The sequence below is a fragment of the Cherax quadricarinatus genome, chromosome 35, assembly GCF_038502225.1.
Source record: "Cherax quadricarinatus isolate ZL_2023a chromosome 35, ASM3850222v1, whole genome shotgun sequence".
Lineage (NCBI taxonomy): Eukaryota > Metazoa > Arthropoda > Malacostraca > Decapoda > Parastacidae > Cherax > Cherax quadricarinatus.
In genome coordinates, this window is record NC_091326.1 from 20,580,777 (window position 1) to 20,601,349 (window position 20,573).

The window sequence follows — 20,573 nt, forward strand, 5'->3', positions numbered from 1 at the left end:
TATATCTTTCTTCATGCACACATTAAGGTGCTGACACTTGTGTTGCTCATGCGTGCTGCTGCTGTTGCTCCTGCTCCAAGGCTAACACTGCAACCTCCTCCCCCCCCCTCCCAACACCTTTCTCCCAGTCTTCTCACCCTCCCTCCCTCCCTCTCTCCCTCCTTGATTCTGCTGTATCTCTGCAGTGATGTCGTCACAGGTGAGGAGGGAGTCACTCTGGCTCTCTCGCTCTCTTCTCGTTTTCTTCTCTCACTCTCCTTCCTTTCCCTCTTCCAGTAAATGATTAGATATACCTTTATATACCTTTGAAGAGTTTCGAGAGTTTCTCTACTCTAGGAGCCCGGTCATGGGCAAGGCTTGTCTGGTGCTTGCCTGGTTAACCAGGCTGTTGCTGTTGGAGGTCCGCTGTCCCACATATCCATCATAACCTGGTTGATCTGGCACCTGGTGAAGATACTTGTCCAGTTTCTTCTTGAAGGCTTCTACACTTGTTCCAGCCGTGTTTCTGATATCTTGTAAGATGTTGAATAGTCTGGGACCCCGAATGCTGATATAGTGTTCCCTTATTGTCCCTCACCGCACAGCTGCTAGTAATCAGGATAATCGTGCTGTTTGTATAGGATATATAACGATATACACTCAGTGGACACTATTAGGTACCCCTGTACACCTCGTTAATGTAAATATAGAATCAGCCAATCATGTGGCAGCACCTCAATATAAATATAGTTAATAGGTTGAGTTGTTCAAACCAAGCATCAGAATGGGGAAGAAATATGATCTAAGTGGAATGGTAGTTGGCGCCAGACAGGATGGTTTGAGTATCTCAAACTGCTGATCTCCTGGGATATTCACGCACAACATTCTCTTGAGTGAACAAAGAATCGGTTTGAAAATTTGAAGTGGAAGGTCACATTGGGTTTCATTTGTCAGCTAAGAACAGGAAGCTGAAGTGGGCACAAGCTCACCAAAACTGGACAGTTGAAGATTGGAAAAACGTCGCTGTTCAGACGAATCGCGATTTCTTTTGTGACGTACAGATGGTAGGGTCAGAATTTGGCATAAACCTTCGGGATGTGGTGGAATGGGAAATTCTCAGCATGAAGGTGTAGCCATCAAATCAGCAGTAAGTACGTGATGCTATCGTGTCAACATGGACCAAAATCTATAAGGAATGTTTCCAGCACCTTGTTGAATCCACGCCACGAAGAATTCAGGCTGTTCAGGGAGTAAAGGGGCCTCTTCTCAGTACTAGAAGGGTGTACCTAATAAAGTGGCCACTGTGTGTATTAATGCTTTAAGAGTATATCCTGTTAGTGGATGTAAAAGTTTTTAACGCCGCCTTCGTGTGGCTAGCACAGCTAAGGCAAGCGCTCAGTGTTTCGTGAAGATCAGAATTACTATTGTAGGAGTTATTATTGTTATTATTTTTATTGGGAAGTGTAATATATTTAGGAATGTGAGATAACCCTATTTAATTGAATGTTACTTCCAATTCCTTGAATCTAGAGCCCTTTGCCATCATTATGGTGCTCCCCTTGAATTCAGTTAATGCGAGAGATCTGTGTTAAGGGCAGTTTGTCTTAGTATTTCTACATAAAAATTTTGTTTTCAGCTTATTTTTGTTATGAATATTGGTAGAAGAATATGCATACATTTATATTGTTAATTTTCCGCATCCTAACTTAAATTACTAAGATGAATCAAATCACGGAACTGGTGGGGTTGGAACTCAGGGGTTCAAGCCCCACCCGTTCCGCGATTTGTTTGTAATCGTGTTATTACGATTTCGTGAATCATGTACGTAAAGATTTATGCAGCGGCATAAATCGTCAAGAAATGGACGCTTGTAAACGTGTTAAAAAACGAACGGATGAGGACGTGTTAAAGAGCGCTGATGGCAGAGCCTCCCATACCTATCATAGACATGGTGTGTGATGCACACCACCCTCATTATATAAGAGAAAAGCCGTATATCATGGGGAAGCACTAAACTCAGTGGTCATACCCATATTATCTCTCCACCTACGTGGAGAGAAAGTAAGAAAGTTTGGTGGCACCATAATGCAAGATATTGCATTTACTTAGACGGTAAGCAAGGTTGGTAGCTCCATATTAAATTTTAAACACGGGAGACACGTGTTACTTTACAGTTACGTACAAGGTCAGTACTCTAGTGAATGATGAGTAGCCCACAAACGAGGAATGTCAAGCACGTAGCAAAACCAACCTTTTTTTTTTTATTATTATTATTAAGCAACGTTTCACCCTTAACACGGGTTTTATCAAGTCTTAGACTAAATAAATTTATAGTAAAACTTGGTGTTAATAAAGACTGTGCTCTACGTGATATTTGTTTCACAAGTCCAGTGCTTTCTAGGTCATTCTCCTTTCCCCACCCCCGGCACCTGCCACAACCACGTCAACACTCAGCAAACATCTCTCACAACTTAAATGTAACACTACATAATATAATCTTAGGTCAGCTTTCACTAAAGAGTTCTCAAGTCTACTCAAAAAATAACATAACTAGGTATTGATGAGTAAAACACATGTGCAACACTTGGGTATCGTATCAATTTGTCAGTATTGTAAATCATCAAAAATGGATAACGAGGTGGATTGTGAGTGTATCAGCGAGCGGAGGACAATTTTTGCCATTCCTTGGGCTGAACGTCGTCACACGGGTTCAGTGTTTCATACTAATATAACAAATTAAAGCTACAAAAAAAAAAGGCACACAGAAAAGTACTATATCCACAAGACCTCTCTGCTGAACACTTTGCTACCAAAATGCAAGTTCCTGATCCAACAAGGGACCCTCATTGGCTAGCTGCAAGAACTGTGTCAAAACTGTCAGTGGTGACAATAAGGCAGGAGGAGGTGCATTTCCTTCTTAAATCGCTTGACCAAGAAAAGGCTGTGGGCCCAGACAAGTTGAGCCCAAGATTGCTGAGAAGATGTGCAGACCAGCTAGCAGCACCTCTGACTCGCATCTTTCAGCACTGCCTTGTACAGTGTAAATGGCCCTCTCTATGGAAAGAGGCAAATGTAGTCCCTGTTCACAAAAAGAAGAGCAGAGCAGAAATCAGCAACTACAGACCAGTGTTACTCCTGTCAATCACTGGTAAGATCCTTGAGATAATCTCAAGACAAATGACAGAGTTTTTTTGACTACCACTCACTACTTTGTGATCGTCAATATGGCTTCAGGAAAGGCTACTCTGCTGCTGATCTGTTGTTAAACCTCTCCACTAAGTGGCACCAGTCACTGGATGAATCCAAAGTCAGCTGTGTGGTAGCACTGAACATTGCTGGTGCTTTCGACCGGGTGTGGCACCAGGGCCTCTTAGCAAAACTTCAAGCACTGGGAATTGCAGGCTCTACACTACGTCTCCTCAGTGATTACCTTCATGGTAGATCTCTAAGTGTAGTTCTCAATGGAACGGAATCAGCAAGACATCCTATTGGGGCAAGTGTTCCACAAGGAAGCGTGCTGGGACCATTGTTATGGAATGTCTACTTCAACGACCTTCTTCATCTCATCCCAGAATCACATGCATATGCACACGACTGTACACTGACATTCACTTATGCAAGAGAAGAAATGCCAGCTGCTCTAAGATACATCAATCACCAGCTAAGAGCTATATCAGCTTGGGGAAATAGATGGCAAGTAACATTTGCACCTGAGAAAACGCAAATGATGATGGTCTCTAGGCACCATGATGGTAATGCTGGTACAGTAGTAAGGATGAATGGGAGGGTGTTGGCACCTGGAGAAGAAGTTGATATCCTTGGGGTGAAATTTGACTCCAAACTAACCATGAAGAACCATGTTGTAAATCTTGTAAACAAGGCAGCCAGGAAGCTTACAGCACTTCGCCGTATCTCGCATCTGCTTGACAGTAGGGATTGCAAGATTCTGTACTAGGCACAAGTACGCTCACACGTTAAGTATGCTCCACTTTCTTGGTTTGCCTGCCCCCCCTCTCATCTGCGACTGCTTGACAGAGTAGAGAACAGAGCAAGACGTCTCATCTCTCGCCTGGACCCATCCTGGATAGATCTGTCATTTCAGCAGAGCCTTCAACACAGGAGGGATGTGGGTGGCCTTACTGTTATGTACAAGGCCAATATTGTCAAAGTACCACACTTGGATCCACTTCGAGGACAGCGTGAAACAAGCTTTTATGCCACAAGACGGGCAGAAAGCAGCAACTTCACTCTGGCTGTACCCTTCTCCAGAGCATCACTCCATCTGAGATCATATATACCCAGGATGACTCGTGTATGGAACACATTCGTACAGCATAATGATGTCAACGAGATAGTCAGTTGATCAAATGAAAATGCTGGCCCACAGATGGCTCCAACTTCATCCTGTTCCCTACTTGTATGTCTCATAACAATAAAAATGCTTTCAAATGAGCTGATGTAGGTAACAGCTCTTAGCTTGCCAATAAAGTTAGGAATCCTTAACCTGTAAATAGCTTGTCAATAAAGCTAGGGATCCTTAACCTTGTCAAACCCTGTGTAAAAAAAAAAAAAAAAGACGGGCAACCACCATCAATCTCTTAATCCGACTGTATGTTTTATGAAGGACATCACTTGATTATCGATCACTCATCCCTAGCCTGACTCTTTATTTTTAATTTGTTTTTAAAGTAAATAGAGGTTTAGGAACAAAAATCATGTGAAAATGATAGCTTTGGCTCCTGCTTGATCATGTACTTATAAGTATGTTATTTAATCATCAATATCGTATAGCTTAGAGTTAAGTTTCATAAACGTGTCGTCGGGGCTCAGGCTTGGCAAGACACTGAAGCAGGATAACTTGTATTATGTTGTAAATTGTTTTTATACGGAACTTTGATCCTTAATCGTATGCGCAACCCCATAACGGTCAGGAGTGTGTGTGTGTGTGTGTGTGTGTGTGTGTGTGTGTGTGTGTGTGTGTGTGTGTGTGTGTGTGTGTGTGTGTGTGTGTTGTGTTGTGTGTTTGTGTGTTGTACTCACCTATTTGTGATTGCAGGGGTCGAGTCTTAGCTCCTGGCCCCGCCTCTTCACCGGTTGCTTCTGGGCCCTCTCTACCCCCGCTCCATGAGCTTTATCAAACCTCTCGTCTTAAAACTGTGTATGGTTCCTGCCTCCACTACGTCATTTTCTAGGCTATTCCACTGCCTTACAACTCTGACTGAAGAAATACTTCCTAATATCTCTCTGACTCATTTGTGTCTTCAACTTCCAATTGTGGCCTCTTGTTTCTGTGTCCCCTCCCTGGAACATCCTGTCTTTGTCCACCTTGTCTATTCCACGCAGTATTTTATATGTCGTTATCATGTCTCCCCTGACCCTCCTGTCCTCCAGTGTCGTCAGGCCGATTTCCCTTAATCTTTCTACATAGAACATTCCCCTTAGCTCTGGAACTAACCTTGTCGCAAACCTTTGTACTTTCTCTAGTTTCTTGACGTGCTTTATCAAGTGCGGGTTCCAAACAGGTGCTGCATACTCCAGTATGGGCCTGACATACACGGTGTACAGTGTCTTGAACGATTCCTTACTAAGGTATCGGAATGCTGTTCTCAGGTTTGCCAGGCGCCCATATGCTGCAGCAGTTATCTGATTGATGTGTGGTTCCGGAGACATGCTCGGTGTTATACTCACCCCAAGATCTTTCTCCTTGAGTGAGGTTTGCAGTCTTTGGCCACCTAACCTATACTCTGTCTGTGATCTTCTGTTGTGTGTGTGTGTGTGTGTGTGTGTGTGTGTGTGTGTGTGTGTGTGTGTGTGTGTGTGTGTGTGTGTGTGTGTGTGTGTGTGTGTGTGTGTGTGTGTTTGTGTGTGTTGTGTGTGTGTGTTGTGTGTGTGTTGTGTGTGTGTTGTGTGTGTGTTGTGTGTTATGTGTGTGTTGTGTGTGTGTTGTGTTTGTGTTGTGTGTGTTGTGTGTGTGTGTGTTTGTGTTGTGTGTGTTGTGTGTGTGTTGTGTGTTGCGTGTGTGTGTGGTGTGTTGTGTGTGTGTTGTGTTGTGTGTTGTGTTGTGTGTGTGTTTGTGTGTGTGTTTGTGTGTGTGTGTGTGTGTGTGTGTGTGTGTGTGTGTGTGTGTGTGTGTGTGTGTGTGTGTGTGTGCGCGCGCTCGCTCGCTCGCGCATGTGTTTGCAGGGGTCGATTCACAGCTCCTTGTCCCGCCTTTTTACTGGTCGCTACTAGGTCACTCTTCCTGCTCCATGAGGTTTATCGTACCTCTTCTTAAAGCTATGTATGGATCCTGCCTCCACTACATCACTTCCCAGACTATTCCATTTCTGACAACTCTGTTACTGAAGAAATACTTCCTAACATCCCTGTGAGTCATCTGAGTCTTCAACTTCCAACTGTAACCCCTTGTTCCTGTGTCCCATCTCTGGATCATCCTTTTTCTGTTCATCTTGTTGATTCCTCTCAGTATCATATCATCCCCATCTCTCCTGTCCTTCAGTGTCGTTATGTCGATTTCCCTTAACCTCTCTTCGTAGGACATGCCCCTTAGCTCCGGGACTAGTCTTGTTGCAAATCTTTGCACTTTCTCTAGTTTCCGTACGTGCTTGGCTAGGTGTGGGTTCCAAACTGGTGCTGCATACTCCAATATAGGCCTAACGTACACGGTGTACAGTGTCCTGAACGATTCCTTATTAAGATGACGGAATGCTGTTCTTAGGTTTGCTAGGTGCCCGTATGCTGCAGCAGTTGTTTGGTTGATGTGCGCCTCAGGAGATGTGCCCGGTATTATACTCACCCCAAGATCCTTTTCTTTGAGTGAGGTTTGTAGTCTCTGGCCCCCTAGACTGTACTCCGTCTGCAGTCTTCTTTGCCCTTCTCCAATCATCCTGACTTTGCACTTGGTGGGATTGAACTCCAGGAGCCAGTTTCTGGACCAGGCCTGTAGTCTGTCCAGATTCCTTCGTAGTTCTGCCTGGTCCTCGTCCAATTGAATTATTCTTATCAGCTTCACATCATCTGCAAACAGGGACACCTCAGAATCTATTCCTTCCGTCATGTCGTTCACAGATACCAGGAACAGCACCGGTCCTAGGACTGACCCCTGTGGAACTCCGCTCGTCACAGGCGCCCACTCTGACACCTCCAAGTACCATGACTCGCTGTTGTGTGTGTACTCACTTAGTTACGCCGTTTGTGTGTGTGTGTGTGTGTGTGTGTGTGTACTCACCTAGTTGTACTCACCTAGTTGAGGTTGCGGGGGTCGAGTCCGAGCTCCTGGCCCCGCCTCTTCACTGATCGCTACTAGGTCACTCTCCCTGAGCCGTGAGCTTTATCATACCTCTGCTTAAAGCTATGTATGGATCCTGCCTCCACTACATCGCTTCCCAAACTATTCCACTTACTGACTACTCTGTGGTTGAAGAAATACTTCCTAACATCCCTGTGATTCATCTGTGTCTTCAGCTTCCAACTGTGTCCCCTTGTTACTGTGTCCAATCTCTGGAACATCATGTCTTTGTCCACCTTGTCAATTCCTCTCAGTATTTTGTATGTCATTATCATGTCCCCCCTATCTCTCCTGTCCTCCAGTGTCGTCAGGTTGATTTCCCTTAACCTCTCCTCGTAGGACATACCTCTTAGCTCTGGGACTAGTCTTGTTGCAAACCTTTGCACTTTCTCTAGTTTCTTCACGTGCTGGCTGTGTGTGTGTGTGTGTGTGTGTGTGTGTGTGTGTGTGTGTGTGTGTGTGTGTGTGTGTGTGTGTGTGTGTGTGTGTGTGAAAGTATAATGTTTTTCATCTCATGGGTAGTGATAGGCGAGGGGAGAGGTAGCCTTTAGCCAAGTTTTTGCCCCTCTAGTGTTGTTTCCCGTGTCGTCTTGACCCGTGCCAGTCTTCCTCCAAGACAAACTTTTTGGGTGACAATTTCTGCTATAAATTAACGTGATTCTGTGTGGTGGGGAAGTAATACTGGTTAAAGTGGTACATCAGCTGGTCCGGTGACTGGAGGTTAGTCCCGAATTGTTGCCTTAGTCATTGTTGAAGTTTACGTTATTCCCAAAAAACTACAATTAGTACGCAGGCTGGTGAGGATATTAAGTATGACTATACAGAGTACATCAAAACAAGTGTGACATTGTACAGTATTAACTAGAAGTATAGTTTGTGTGGGGTCACCAGGCCAACAGCTGGAGCTCAATACTCTTAAATCTGGAGCTGATTTATAAATGGCTTGCCTAGTGTAGCAGCGATGTACCACTGTTTCACTTCTGGGGCCGCGCTTGTGTTACACCAGCCCTTTCTCATACCATTAGGGATGCATATTCAGAATTCAATATTCCATATTTTTGGTGGGTAAGACACAGGCAACTTTATTCCGAAACGTTTCGCCTACACAGTAGGCTTTTTCAGTCGAATACAGAAAGTAGGCAGGAACAGTAGAGATGTGAAGACGATGTTATAAGTCCATCACCCTTGAAGTCGTAGATTTGAGGTTTCGGAATAAAGTTGCCTGTGTGTCTTACCCATTGTTAGGTAAGACACATATGCAACAGTTAGGTATCTTTATTTTGAAACGTTTCGCCTACACAGTAGGCTTCTTCAGTCGAGTACAGAGAAGTTGATAGAAGCAGAAGATACTTGAAGACGATGTAATCAGTCCATCACCCTTAAAGTTTTGAGGTGGTCAGTCCCTCAGTCTGGAGAAGAGCATTGTTCCGTTGTCTGAAACAATATGAAGTTGAAGTGACAGAATCGGGCCTTATATAGTGCCAGGAGGTGAGACGTAGGTTGATTTGGGAGGGCAGGTCCCTCTCAAACCCAGCCGTTCTCACTAGTAGAGGTTGTCGAAGTAGTTGGTCTGTACCAAGATACCCTTGTGTTGCAGTGTCTGACAGAATGAACATTAAAATGGTATAAAATACCGACAGATTGTTAGGTAAGACACATATGCAACAGTTAGGTATCTTTATTTTGAAACGTTTCGCCTACACAGTAGGCTTCTTCAGTCGAGTACAGAGAAGTTGATAGAAGCAGAAGATACTTGAAGACGATGTAATCAGTCCATCACCCTTAAAGTTTTGAGGTGGTCAGTCCCTCAGTCTGGAGAAGAGCATTGTTCCGTTGTCTGAAACAATATGAAGTTGAAGTGACAGAATCGGGCCTTATATAGTGCCAGGAGGTGAGACGTAGGTTGATTTGGGAGGGCAGGTCCCTCTCAAACCCAGCCGTTCTCACTAGTAGAGGTTGTCGAAGTAGTTGGTCTGTACCAAGATACCCTTGTGTTGCAGTGTCTGACAGAATGAACATTAAAATGGTATAAAATACCGACAGGTTGTTAGGTAAGACACATATGCAACAGTTAGGTATACCTAACTGTTGCATATGTGTCTTACCTAACTACTTCGACAACCTCTACTAGTGAGAACGGCTGGGTTTGAGAGGGACCTGCCCTCCCAAATCAACCTACGTCTCACCTCCTGGCACTATATAAGGCCCGATTCTGTCACTTCAACTTCATATTGTTTCAGACAACGGAACAATGCTCTTCTCCAGACTGAGGGACTGACCACCTCAAAACTTTAAGGGTGATGGACTGATTACATCGTCTTCAAGTATCTTCTGCTTCTATCAACTTCTCTGTACTCGACTGAAGAAGCCTACTGTGTAGGCGAAACGTTTCAAAATAAAGATACCTAACTGTTGCATATGTGTCTTACCTAACAATCTGTCGGTATTTTATACCATTTTAACGTGTCTTACCCATCAACCTGTCGGTATTGTGTACCATTTTGATATTCATTCCATATTTTTCTTCTTGCCACCTCAGTGCCAGACATATCTCGGCCTATTTTTGTAATTTACATATTTGTGGTTAAATATAAGTTTTCATAGGGTTATGTAACTTAAGTAAGATGTAACTAATTTAAAAAAAAGCCTTTGAGGAAAATAGGAAGTGTTAAGCTGGTATTGAACTTGTCAAAAATAAATTGTAGTAAAATGAGAACTGGGTTACTTAACGATGCCACTTGAGGCCCACGGACCCCCGATTGTACATCCCTCTCTTGTAGGAAAGCTGGAGGCTGTCAGAGAAAGAAATTGCATTTGGAAACAGAACAGTCGTTTCATTTGGGATTGCGGACCTACAGGGAATACCTTGAGATGAGAGAAACGTGCATGGTAACAGAGTAGAAAGCGTGTTGTACAAACCAGAAATGAAAGGTAAACGTGGAGAGTATCACTTGTAAGATTAAGGCAGATATATAGACGCCTAAGTACAAGCTTTCAAGGTAGTCCTCCCTTTAAAAAAAGTTTAGTGGGATAGTGCCTTGTATGACCTTTGCCGGCTTATCGCTTAACCATAAATATAATTGATATAGAGGTAGTTCACAACCAGACACTTGCGAACATTATAATGAAAAACATTAACGTCTTATTAAATTGAGGCGTTAGGAAAATTAAAAATAAATGGTAAACATTCTTAAAAAGAGAGAACACCAAAGAGAGGACCGGACAATAACAACAAAAATGTATGTATCCCTAAACCGTGGTAGCATAACCCACTCAGGCCACTGTCATCCCCACGGTCACATCCCACATCTTGCAGCCAACCCAAACACTACCCCTTCATGATCCATTCACTTGTCCCTTCCTCATTTCACTTACCCGTGGACGATGCTAACCAGTCACCACCCACTGTGCATGCTCTATTCCACCATCTCCTTAACACTATTTTCCACCTATTTCCTTCCATTCTGATATCACTGCCACATCAGTCTCCTGCACAGTACACACGTGCATGTCACTGTGCGTGAGAGGTAGGTAGGTTATATGTATTGGTCTCCGGAACGACGCATACAGCTATAGGGACACTAGTGGTGGGTCGGTAAACAGCAGCGTCATTGGCAGCAGCATTAGAAATAACATTAGTAGCATAATCAGTAGGAACGATAGCAATATCAGCAGCATAAACAGCAGGAGCTATAACAGTATCAGTGGTATAATCAGTAGCAGTATCATTTAGCAGCAGCAGCGGCAGCAGCACCACCGTCATAAACATCTGTAAGCAGCACTTTCAGCATCAGTATTAGTAGTGGCATCAATACTAGCAGCATCACACAACACAGGCGCTACGAGAAGAATCGGCAGCAACACTATCACTAGTAACAAGATAAAGGTGGAGCAAGAGCAGGTGTGTGGGAGGATTGTGGGGGCGGCCACTGAAGCTGATGGACGAAACCCATCCCTCCAGTGCACTCTGCTGGAGCATTGCTCTCTTGGGGCTTACACTACTGGAGGGATACTCGGGCTCTCGGTGCTGAAGGGAGTATGTATGCACCTGCATGATTGATAGTTCGTGTTATTCGTCTTAATACATTCTCAAGATTAAATATTTAACTTAAATTCGTGTGCGGTTTTAAAAGCAACTTCTCCCATCACTACAAAGGTTGAATGAACTCCCACGTTCAAGTTGTAATATTGATTTTTCTTGTTGCTTTCCAGCGGAGTGGTGGTACTTCAGGGTGAGGTCTTCAACACTCTTGAAAGGAAGTAGGACGACTGCGGTTAAGTATGTAAGTATCCCCTCTGCACCTTAACTTTTTTGGAACCTGTGAGGGCGTTGGGACAAATTACGCGTTTTTTTTTTTTTTTGGTGCGCACGCGTGCGTACGTACTCGCCTATTTGTGGTCACAGGGGTCTAGTCACAGCTCCTCTCTGTGTGAGCGTGAGTGAGTGATAGAGATATTTTATTTATTTTTTTTGTTTATCTTGCTGTGACCCATTTGTTGCTTTAAAACTTATTTTTCATTATCTAGTGAACAAACACTTCCCAGTGTAAATAGTTACTTAAACTCTAAGATTTACTAGGCATTCTAGGAGTAAAGTTGAGGTTATGCTTAAAGCCCATTGAGTGCTCGTGGGTTATTAAGGCTACAATTCGTCTGTCAAAACCTTTTTAACTTAAAATAATAGTTTTAAACTATGCAGAGTGGGAGATGCACACCTCGGTGTTTACATACTGACACTCACTTTTCAGTGTATACATAGCTTTCTATATCTATAAACTGCTTTCTTGGTTTAGAAGGTACGTGAGCAAACACTAGGACATGTTTGTTATAAAACGTTTCGGTCCTGGGACCTTGATCACTTCTCAGAAGTGATCAAGGTCCCGGGGCCGAAACGTTTTCTAATACAAGTCCTAGTGTTTGGTTACGTGTCCTAAACCAATTTGTCGGTATCTGTTACAAAGGTTTATACCAGACTGCGTCCTCCAATCCCGAGTATCTTCTCATGCAACCCACTTACGCTCTTGAGTTAGTACGTTTAGTAATAATGATAGAATTACCGACAAAATGCTAGGCAAAAGTATACAGATGCAACTAATGTGATATTTTATTGTGGGAACGTTTCACTCTTCAGGAGCTTTCAAGCAATAACGGCTTGACAGCGCTCCTGGAGAACGAAACGTTGCCATACAAAAGTGTCAAATTAACTGTATCTGTGTCCTTTTACCTGCTCTGTTTCTTTACTCTTAACAGTTGTGTTCAGTGTTCATAAGAAACAGTATTCAGCATAGTTGTGTTACCGAATTTTATCTGTACTTGACGGATTGAATGATTACCCAATTAAATTGAAAGTGAGCCTGGGTTGACAGTTGATTTTCTTTTGGATGGCTTCGTATGGTGGCATGGGTGATTGGATGTACTCACCTATTTGTACTCACCTATTTGTGGTTGCAGGGGTCGAGTCCTAGCTCCTGGCCCCGCCTCTTCACCGGTTGCTACTAGACCCTCTCTCTCCCCGCTCCATGAGCTTTATCAAACCTCGTCTTAAAACTGTGTATGGTTCCTGCCTCCACTACGTCATTTTCTAGGCTATTCCACTGCCTTACAACTCTATGACTGAAGAAATACTTCCTACTATCTCTCTGACTCATTTGTGTCTTCAACTTCCAATTGTGGCCTCTTGTTTCTGTGTCCCCTCCCTGGAACATCCTGTCCTTGTCCACCTTGTCTATTCCACGCAGTATTTTATATGTCGTTATCATGTCTCCCCTGACCCTCCTGTCCTCCAGTGTCGTCAGGCCGATTTCCCTTAATCTTTCTTCATAGGACATTCCCCTTAGCTCTGGAACTAACCTTGTTGCAAACCTTTGTACTTTCTCTAGTTTCTTGACGTGCTTTATCAAGTGCGGGTTCCAAACAGGTGCTGCATACTCCAGTATGGGCCTGACATACACGGTGTACAGTGTCTTGAATGATTCCTTACTAAGGTGTCGGAATGCTGTTCTCAGGTTTGCCAGGCGCCCATATGCTGCAGCAGTTATCTGATTGATGTGTGCTTCCGGAGACATGCTCGGTGTTATACTCACCCCAAGATCTTTCTCCTTGAGTGAGGTTTGCAGTCTTTGGCCACCTAGCCTATACTCTGTCTGTGGTCTCCTGTGCCCTTCCCCTATCTTCATGACTTTGCATTTGGCAGGATTAAATTCGAGAAGCCATTTGCTGGACCAGGTGTCCAGTCTGTCCAGGTCTCTTTGAAGTCCTGCCTGGTCCTCATCAGATTTAATTCTCCTCATTAACTTCACATCATCTGCAAACAGGGACACTTCTGAGTCTAACCCTTCCGTCATGTCGTTCACATATACCAAAAATAGCACTGGTCCTAGGACCGACCCCTGTGGGACCCCGCTCGTCACAGGTGCCCACTGTGATACATCATTACGTACCATGACTCGTTGTTGCCTCCCTGTCAGGTATTCTCTGATCCATTGCAGTGCCCTTCCTGTTATATGCGCCTGATGCTCTAGCTTCTGCACTAATCTCTTGTGAGGAACTGTGTCAAAGGCCTTCTTGCAGTCCAAGAAGATGCAATCAACCCACCCCTCTCTCTCTTGTCTTACTTCTGTTATTTTATCATAAAACTCCAGAAGGTTTGTGACACAGGATTTGCCTTCCGTGAATCCGTGCTGGTTGGCATTTATACTCCTGTTCCGTTCCAGGTGCTCCACCACTCTCCTCCTGATAATCTTCTCCATAATTTTGCATACTATACACGTCAATGACACAGGTCTATAGTTTAGTGCCTCTTTTCTGTCTCCTTTTTTGAAAATGGGAACTACATTTGCTGTCTTCCATACCTCAGGTAGTTGCCCAGTTTCCAGGGATGTGTTGAAGATTGTGGTAAGTGGTACGCACAACATATCTGCTCCCTCTCTAAGGACCCATGGAGAGATGTCCGGTCCCATTGCCTTTGAGGTATCGATGTCCCTTAGCAGTTTCTTCACCTCCTCCTCATCTGTATGTATGTCGTCCAACACTTGTTGGTGTATTCCTTGTTGGTGTCCCCATCTGGTCTGTCCCCCCAGAGTCCTTCCTGTCTCTACTGTAAATACTTCCTTAAATCTCGTGTTGAGCTCCTCACATACCTCTTGATCGTTTCTTGTGAGTTCCCCACCTTCTTTCCTCAGCCTTATCACCTGGTCCTTGACTGTTGTCTTCTTCCTAATGTGGCTATACAGCAGTTTCGGGTCAGATTTGACTTTCGATGCTATGTCGTTTTCATACTGTCTCTGGGCCTCCCTCCTTATCTGCGCATACTCGTTTCTGGCTCTTCTACTAATCTCCTTGTTTTCCTGGGTCCTATGCCTCCTGTACCTTTTCCATTCTCTGTTGCACTTAGCTTTTGCCTCCCTACACCTTCGGGTAAACCAAGGACTCGTCTTGGTCTTCCTATTATTTCTGTTTCCCTTGGGAACAAAACTTTCCTCTGCCTCCTTGCACTTTGTTGCCACATATTCCATCATCTCGTTTACTGATTTTCCTACCATTTCTCTGTCCCACTGAACCTCCTGCAGGAAGTTTCTCATACCTGTGTAGTCCCCCCTTTTATAGTTTGGCCTGTCCCCTTCAGTTCCTGTTACCTTCTCCACTTGTAACTCTACTATATAGTCAAAACTCAGAACCACATGATCGCTAGCTCCAAGGGGCCTCTCGTAAGTGATGTCCTCGATGTCTGAACTGCTCAGGGTGAACACAAGATCCAGTCTTGCTGTGTATATAGTTGGATCGATGTTTGGCTTGGTGTGATTGAATGGATGACTGTGGTTGGTTGGCTGGTTTGTGTAGTGGTTTCGCGTATTATTTGTGTAGGAGGAAGACTCGGGTAAGCCCTTCTTTTTAAATAGGTCTGCTATTACCATTGTTATGCTCTCTGATAATGTAGTTGCCGTTTTCCGCTGCCGCCACCGCAATATTACTAAAGTACTAGTACTATTCTGTTGCTACTATGACTATTATATTACGACTACACTCTGCTACTACTACTATACTGTTATTACCATTACTACATATTCTACGTTCGTTGAATACCTCTGTATAACTACTACTACTACTACTGTATTTTCTGCTACTGTGCTTACTGTTGCATTATTAATACTACGTCTATACTACTTCTATTGTACTACTAAACCTTTACTACTATATTAGTTATTATATAATGGTATACACTAATACTAACACAGCTTTACGTCACTTTACTATATTTTAAGTTTTTACTGTGTTGTTTCTCTCTGGTACATCCATAGTCTCAGGAATAATATTAGCAACTGGCATTTCTGAAACAGAAGAGCGAGCAAGATCTCACTCACCTAAACGGCACGAGAAATATGCGGAGTAATTATATCTGAGTTTTGACATATTAGTCAAAATGAATACTGTCATTTACAGCAAGAGCACAGCATTATGAATACTAACACGCGTCTGACGTTAGCAGGTATTGTGGTCCATGTGTACTCATGGGATTGTTTCCGGGGGGTCGATACTCGGCTCCGGCCTTGCTTCCTAGACCACCTTGATTGGCATCACTAAATGGGGTGAAAGGAGAATTTGTCTTTGAGGCCTGGGGACGAATACTAGACGAAGCAGAGAAAAGAATGAGGAATGAGCGGAAGAGGAAGCTTGAGAAATGTGTGTGTGGGGGGGGGGGGGTGCGTGTGTGCGCGCGCTCGGCAGGTTATAGTGTGGTTACTCTTGTTCTCCTGAGTTGTGGTTATGGGGGCAGTGTTTGATCCGGGTCCCACCTCTTAAGCTTTGTCGACCAGCATTGCTAGTTCTGGCCTTTTGAGACCAATCATACTAACTCTTATAACTGTATAGAATTTGCCTGCACCACCTCTGCGTCAAGGTCGTTCCACTCTCCAACTACCCTGACATTGCAAAATTATACATTTGGGCCTGATATACGTTGCAATCACTTCTGAAGCATTTTGCGTTGTGATTCCAGAAGCATATTCAGAAATTTCCCATTTTTGTATCTTCTGCCGACGTCATGCAGATGCGTTCCTCCGTCAATACATTCAGTACTCATTCTTCGGTCTTTCCTCTCCCTCTCCGAACTGAATGACCTTCCACATGTTCGGATTGAAATCCGGCAGCCACATGTGAGTGACCTGTCCTAATACTTTTGGAAAGTTGTACATGACTGTAGAACTATACACAAAAGACGAGGTAATCAGTTTATCAGCCATGGAATTGATGAGAACCGTAATCTTTAAGACTTCTGAGCTCATCGCCAACTCGAAGGCTGAGGGACTTATTACCTCGTCTGTGTATAGAGTTCTGTAGTCTTCCCATTATGTCCTTGAATTTTTATTGATAAAGGCAGTGGATGGCTTTATGAACGTCTACAAATTAAGATACCCAGTTGTTACACACGTGTCTAATTCTTCATTGATTTTGTAGTCTCCATGGAGGCCGTTTCTTTCTCTGCTGTTCATATTCTCAGTTTCACATCTGTAAGCTAACCCTCAGGACCTCTGGTAGGTTATTCAGACAGGAGCAATATTGGCTCCTTACACTGTGGTGTGAAGGAATGGGCGGTGATGTGATGTTCTGTGCTGCCAGTACATCAGCAATGTGTTGCTACTATATTTTTTATGATATCTGGAGGCAGCTTAGATGAAAAGTCACACACACATGAGCTGCTGAATTTCTGCAATAAACACACCCTAAGTCAGCAGAGAGTGGAGTCAACAAGACTGGGCAACACAGTTGACCTTATTTTCACAAATAATGAGGACCTGGTAAGAAACATAACTATATCAAAAACAACTAATTCTGATCACAATCTAATCGAAGTCCAGACTTACATGCACAGAGGTCCTGATCCGCAAATTGCATACAGCTATGAGGGTGCCTTCACCAAATTCAACTAAAGGGATAACTGGCAAAGTAGGCAGATGGATCTTCAGCTTTCTAACAAATCGAACGCCGAGTAGTGGTAAACAGTTAAATCAGAAGCTTGTAGATGAATGGTTCAAAGAATCGACATGTTGAGGGACTGATTACCTCATTCTCCTCCTGTTCTTCAAGTTTATCCTTTGTATGGACTGATGAAGCCACTGTGTGGCTTCATCAGTCCATACAAATCAGAAGCTGCCATAGTGAAGAGCTCAGTTCCACAAGGTACAGTACTCACCCATATCCTGTTTCTCATCCTCATATCAGACATAAAGACATAAAACCATAGCACCGTATCATCCTTTGCAGACGTTACTAGGATCTGCATGAGTGTCATCCATTGAGGACACGGCAAATCTCCAAGAAGACATAAATCAAGATTTCCAATGGACAACGGAGAATAATATGATGTTCAATGAAGACAAATTCCAACTACTCCGTTATGGAAAACTGGAGGAAATAATAGCTAGAACTGAGTATACTACAAACTCTAGTCACACAATAGAGCGGAAAAGTAATGTGAAGGACTTGGGAGTGGTAATGTTTGAGGATTTCACTCTCAAGGATCGCAACAGTGCCACTATTACATTGCGAGGAAACTGATAGGATGGATAATGAGAACATTCAAGACAAGAGATGCCAAGCCAATGATGCTTTTTAAATCACTTGTTCTATCTAGGCTGGAATACTACTGTACATTAACATCTCCTTTCAAGGCAGGTGAAATTGCAGATCTAGACAATGTACAAATAACCTTTACTGTACATAAGTTACATCGAACCTCTTAACTACTGGGAACGCTTGAAAGTACTTGACTTGTACTCACTGGAGCGCAGACGAGAGAAATACATCATATCTACACCTGGAAGATCCTGGAGGGACTGGTCCCTAATCTGCACACAAAAATCACTCCCTATGAAAGCGAAATACTTGGCAGGCGATGCAACATACCCCTAGTGAAAAGTAGGGGCGCCGTTAGTATACTAAGAGAAAACACAATAAGTGTCTGGGGCCCAAGACTGTTCAACAGCCTCCCACTAACCATAAGGGGAATTATCAATAGACCCCTGGTTGTCTTCAAGAGGGAGCTGAGCAGATACCTAAAGTCAGTGCCGGATCAGCCGGGCTGTGGTTCGTATGTTGGACTACGTGCGGCCAGCAATAACAACCTGGTTGATCAGACCCTAATCCACCAGGAGGCCTGGTCATGGACCGGGCCGCGGGGGCGTTGATCCCCGGAATACCCTCCACGTAGCTACACAGTGGCAACGAAAGCTAGTTGGTGAGAAAGTTGGAGAAGTGGGAAATGTACGGAGATTGAAGTAGGAAGTGATATGACGTGTATGGTTGGGTTGAGAGTTAGGGAGGGAGTGTCCTGTTGGCTTTGGCAGTCAGCTACTTATTAGCATACTCCTGCCCACCTCCAGCTGGAATGCCTGACCTGTTGAGGAAACATAACTTCTTTCCCCTCTTATCTTTTCATTGTTAAAGAAGTAAATTCTTGGGTAGCTTTGGGTAGTGGCGGTTTTGATAAGGACCTGCCTTGTATGGACCAGTAAGAATTCTGTAGTGTTCCTCCATTCATATATTATGTTCTTAAATGATGACTCTTGCCTAGGGACAGGTCCCGTTGTGTGGCACCCCTTGTCTAGTGGTAAGTACTCTAGTATGATGTCTCTGGTGGCAGGTACACTTCTATGTACACCTTACTGAACTGGAAGAATCGTGTGCTTTTTCTCATCACCTGATCTCTCGCACTTTTTGTTGCAAATTATCTAGGGTATCCTCTCGATGAACACAGGATACCCTAGTACGTACCCTAAAAGTACCCAGTACGTCTGTTGACATATCGCCTCCACCTCGTTCTGCCTCCTTTCTCATTCCTCAGCCTATATATTTCCTGACACAGGGCTCTTGATAATTCAGTTACTAGCTCTTCCCCTCTCATTTGCTGCTTCAATATAGACTATAAATGTGTTTAAGTCCTTTGCACCTGTCTTTGCCATTAATTTCAGTCATTTTATGTAATCTTCCCCCTGTTCGTAGTTTATTCCTCAAATTTCCCCTAGCATTGTAATCCACGCATCCAACGTTTCCCATTCGTCTCCCTTATTTTTCTTAATGGCCTCCATGTTTCCGTCCTCAGTGCTCCCATGTCCCCCTCCTCTGCTATATCGTTGTGATGGAGTATAATAGGGAAACATGGCTAGCTTTTGTTACCCCGTTCCTCAAGGGATGTTGGTGAGGGGTTGCTGATCCCAGCAATTGCACCTGCGCTTCTCTTTCTTGGATCGAACCGGATTGCCTCCCATTCCCAAAGCGCTCTCTGACCCCAGCGGGCTTAGCGTTCTCCCTCAATACAGTACAGTATAGCTTTTATCCCCGCACTAATTACGTGTATGATAATTATCTTACAGGGTAGGCTAGCAGTCACCCTTCGACACGATTGGTGCTTCGTTCACACCGCAGGTCTTCCTAATTATACCTTCACGTTAATCCTCCTCCATCCCCACCTCTCCCTGTCTCGGCTCTCCTTGCTGAATTTTATTTTTTTCTTCGAATTCTTATCGGTCACTGCTTTTTTCACTGATTACACTGTTCAACATTGGTTTCATTTTAAATTTAAAACCTCGTGTCTCTAACTAATTTTGGGACACTGAATTAAAATCTGAACTTAGTTTTGATTCAACATGTCCAGTTTCTGTGAAATAGAACCCCACCGTGAATAATTTCACTGAGACATAGGCATCAGGGAAACCTGACGATCAATTTGATTGTCGACTACTGCTGGACACTGGTGCAGGAGAGCCCTACGGAACACGAGTGAAAAAGCGACTATGAAAATTTGTTATTTCTGTTATGCCTATATAATAATTATTTCTACAAGGTACACGATACAAATGATACAGGCCTGGTTGGCATTATTGGCGTACTTATAGAGAGCCCCTGGCTATGCAGAGCATTTCAGACAACCTAAGCTAATCTTGGCCTCCAGTATGAGACCAGAACAGTCGGCTAACACCCAGGGGCAACAGGTGTAAGATATGCCCTTCGCTTCACCCGTGCCAGGGATCTATCCCGAACCCTCAGTCCGGGATTTTAATATATATATATATATATATATATATATATATATATATATATATATATATATATATATATATATATATATATATATATATATATATATATATATATATATATTATATATATATATATATTATATATATATATATATTATATATATATTATATAATATATATATATATATATATATATATATATATATATATATATATATATATATATATATATATATATATATATATATGTATGTAATACTTATGATTGTTAG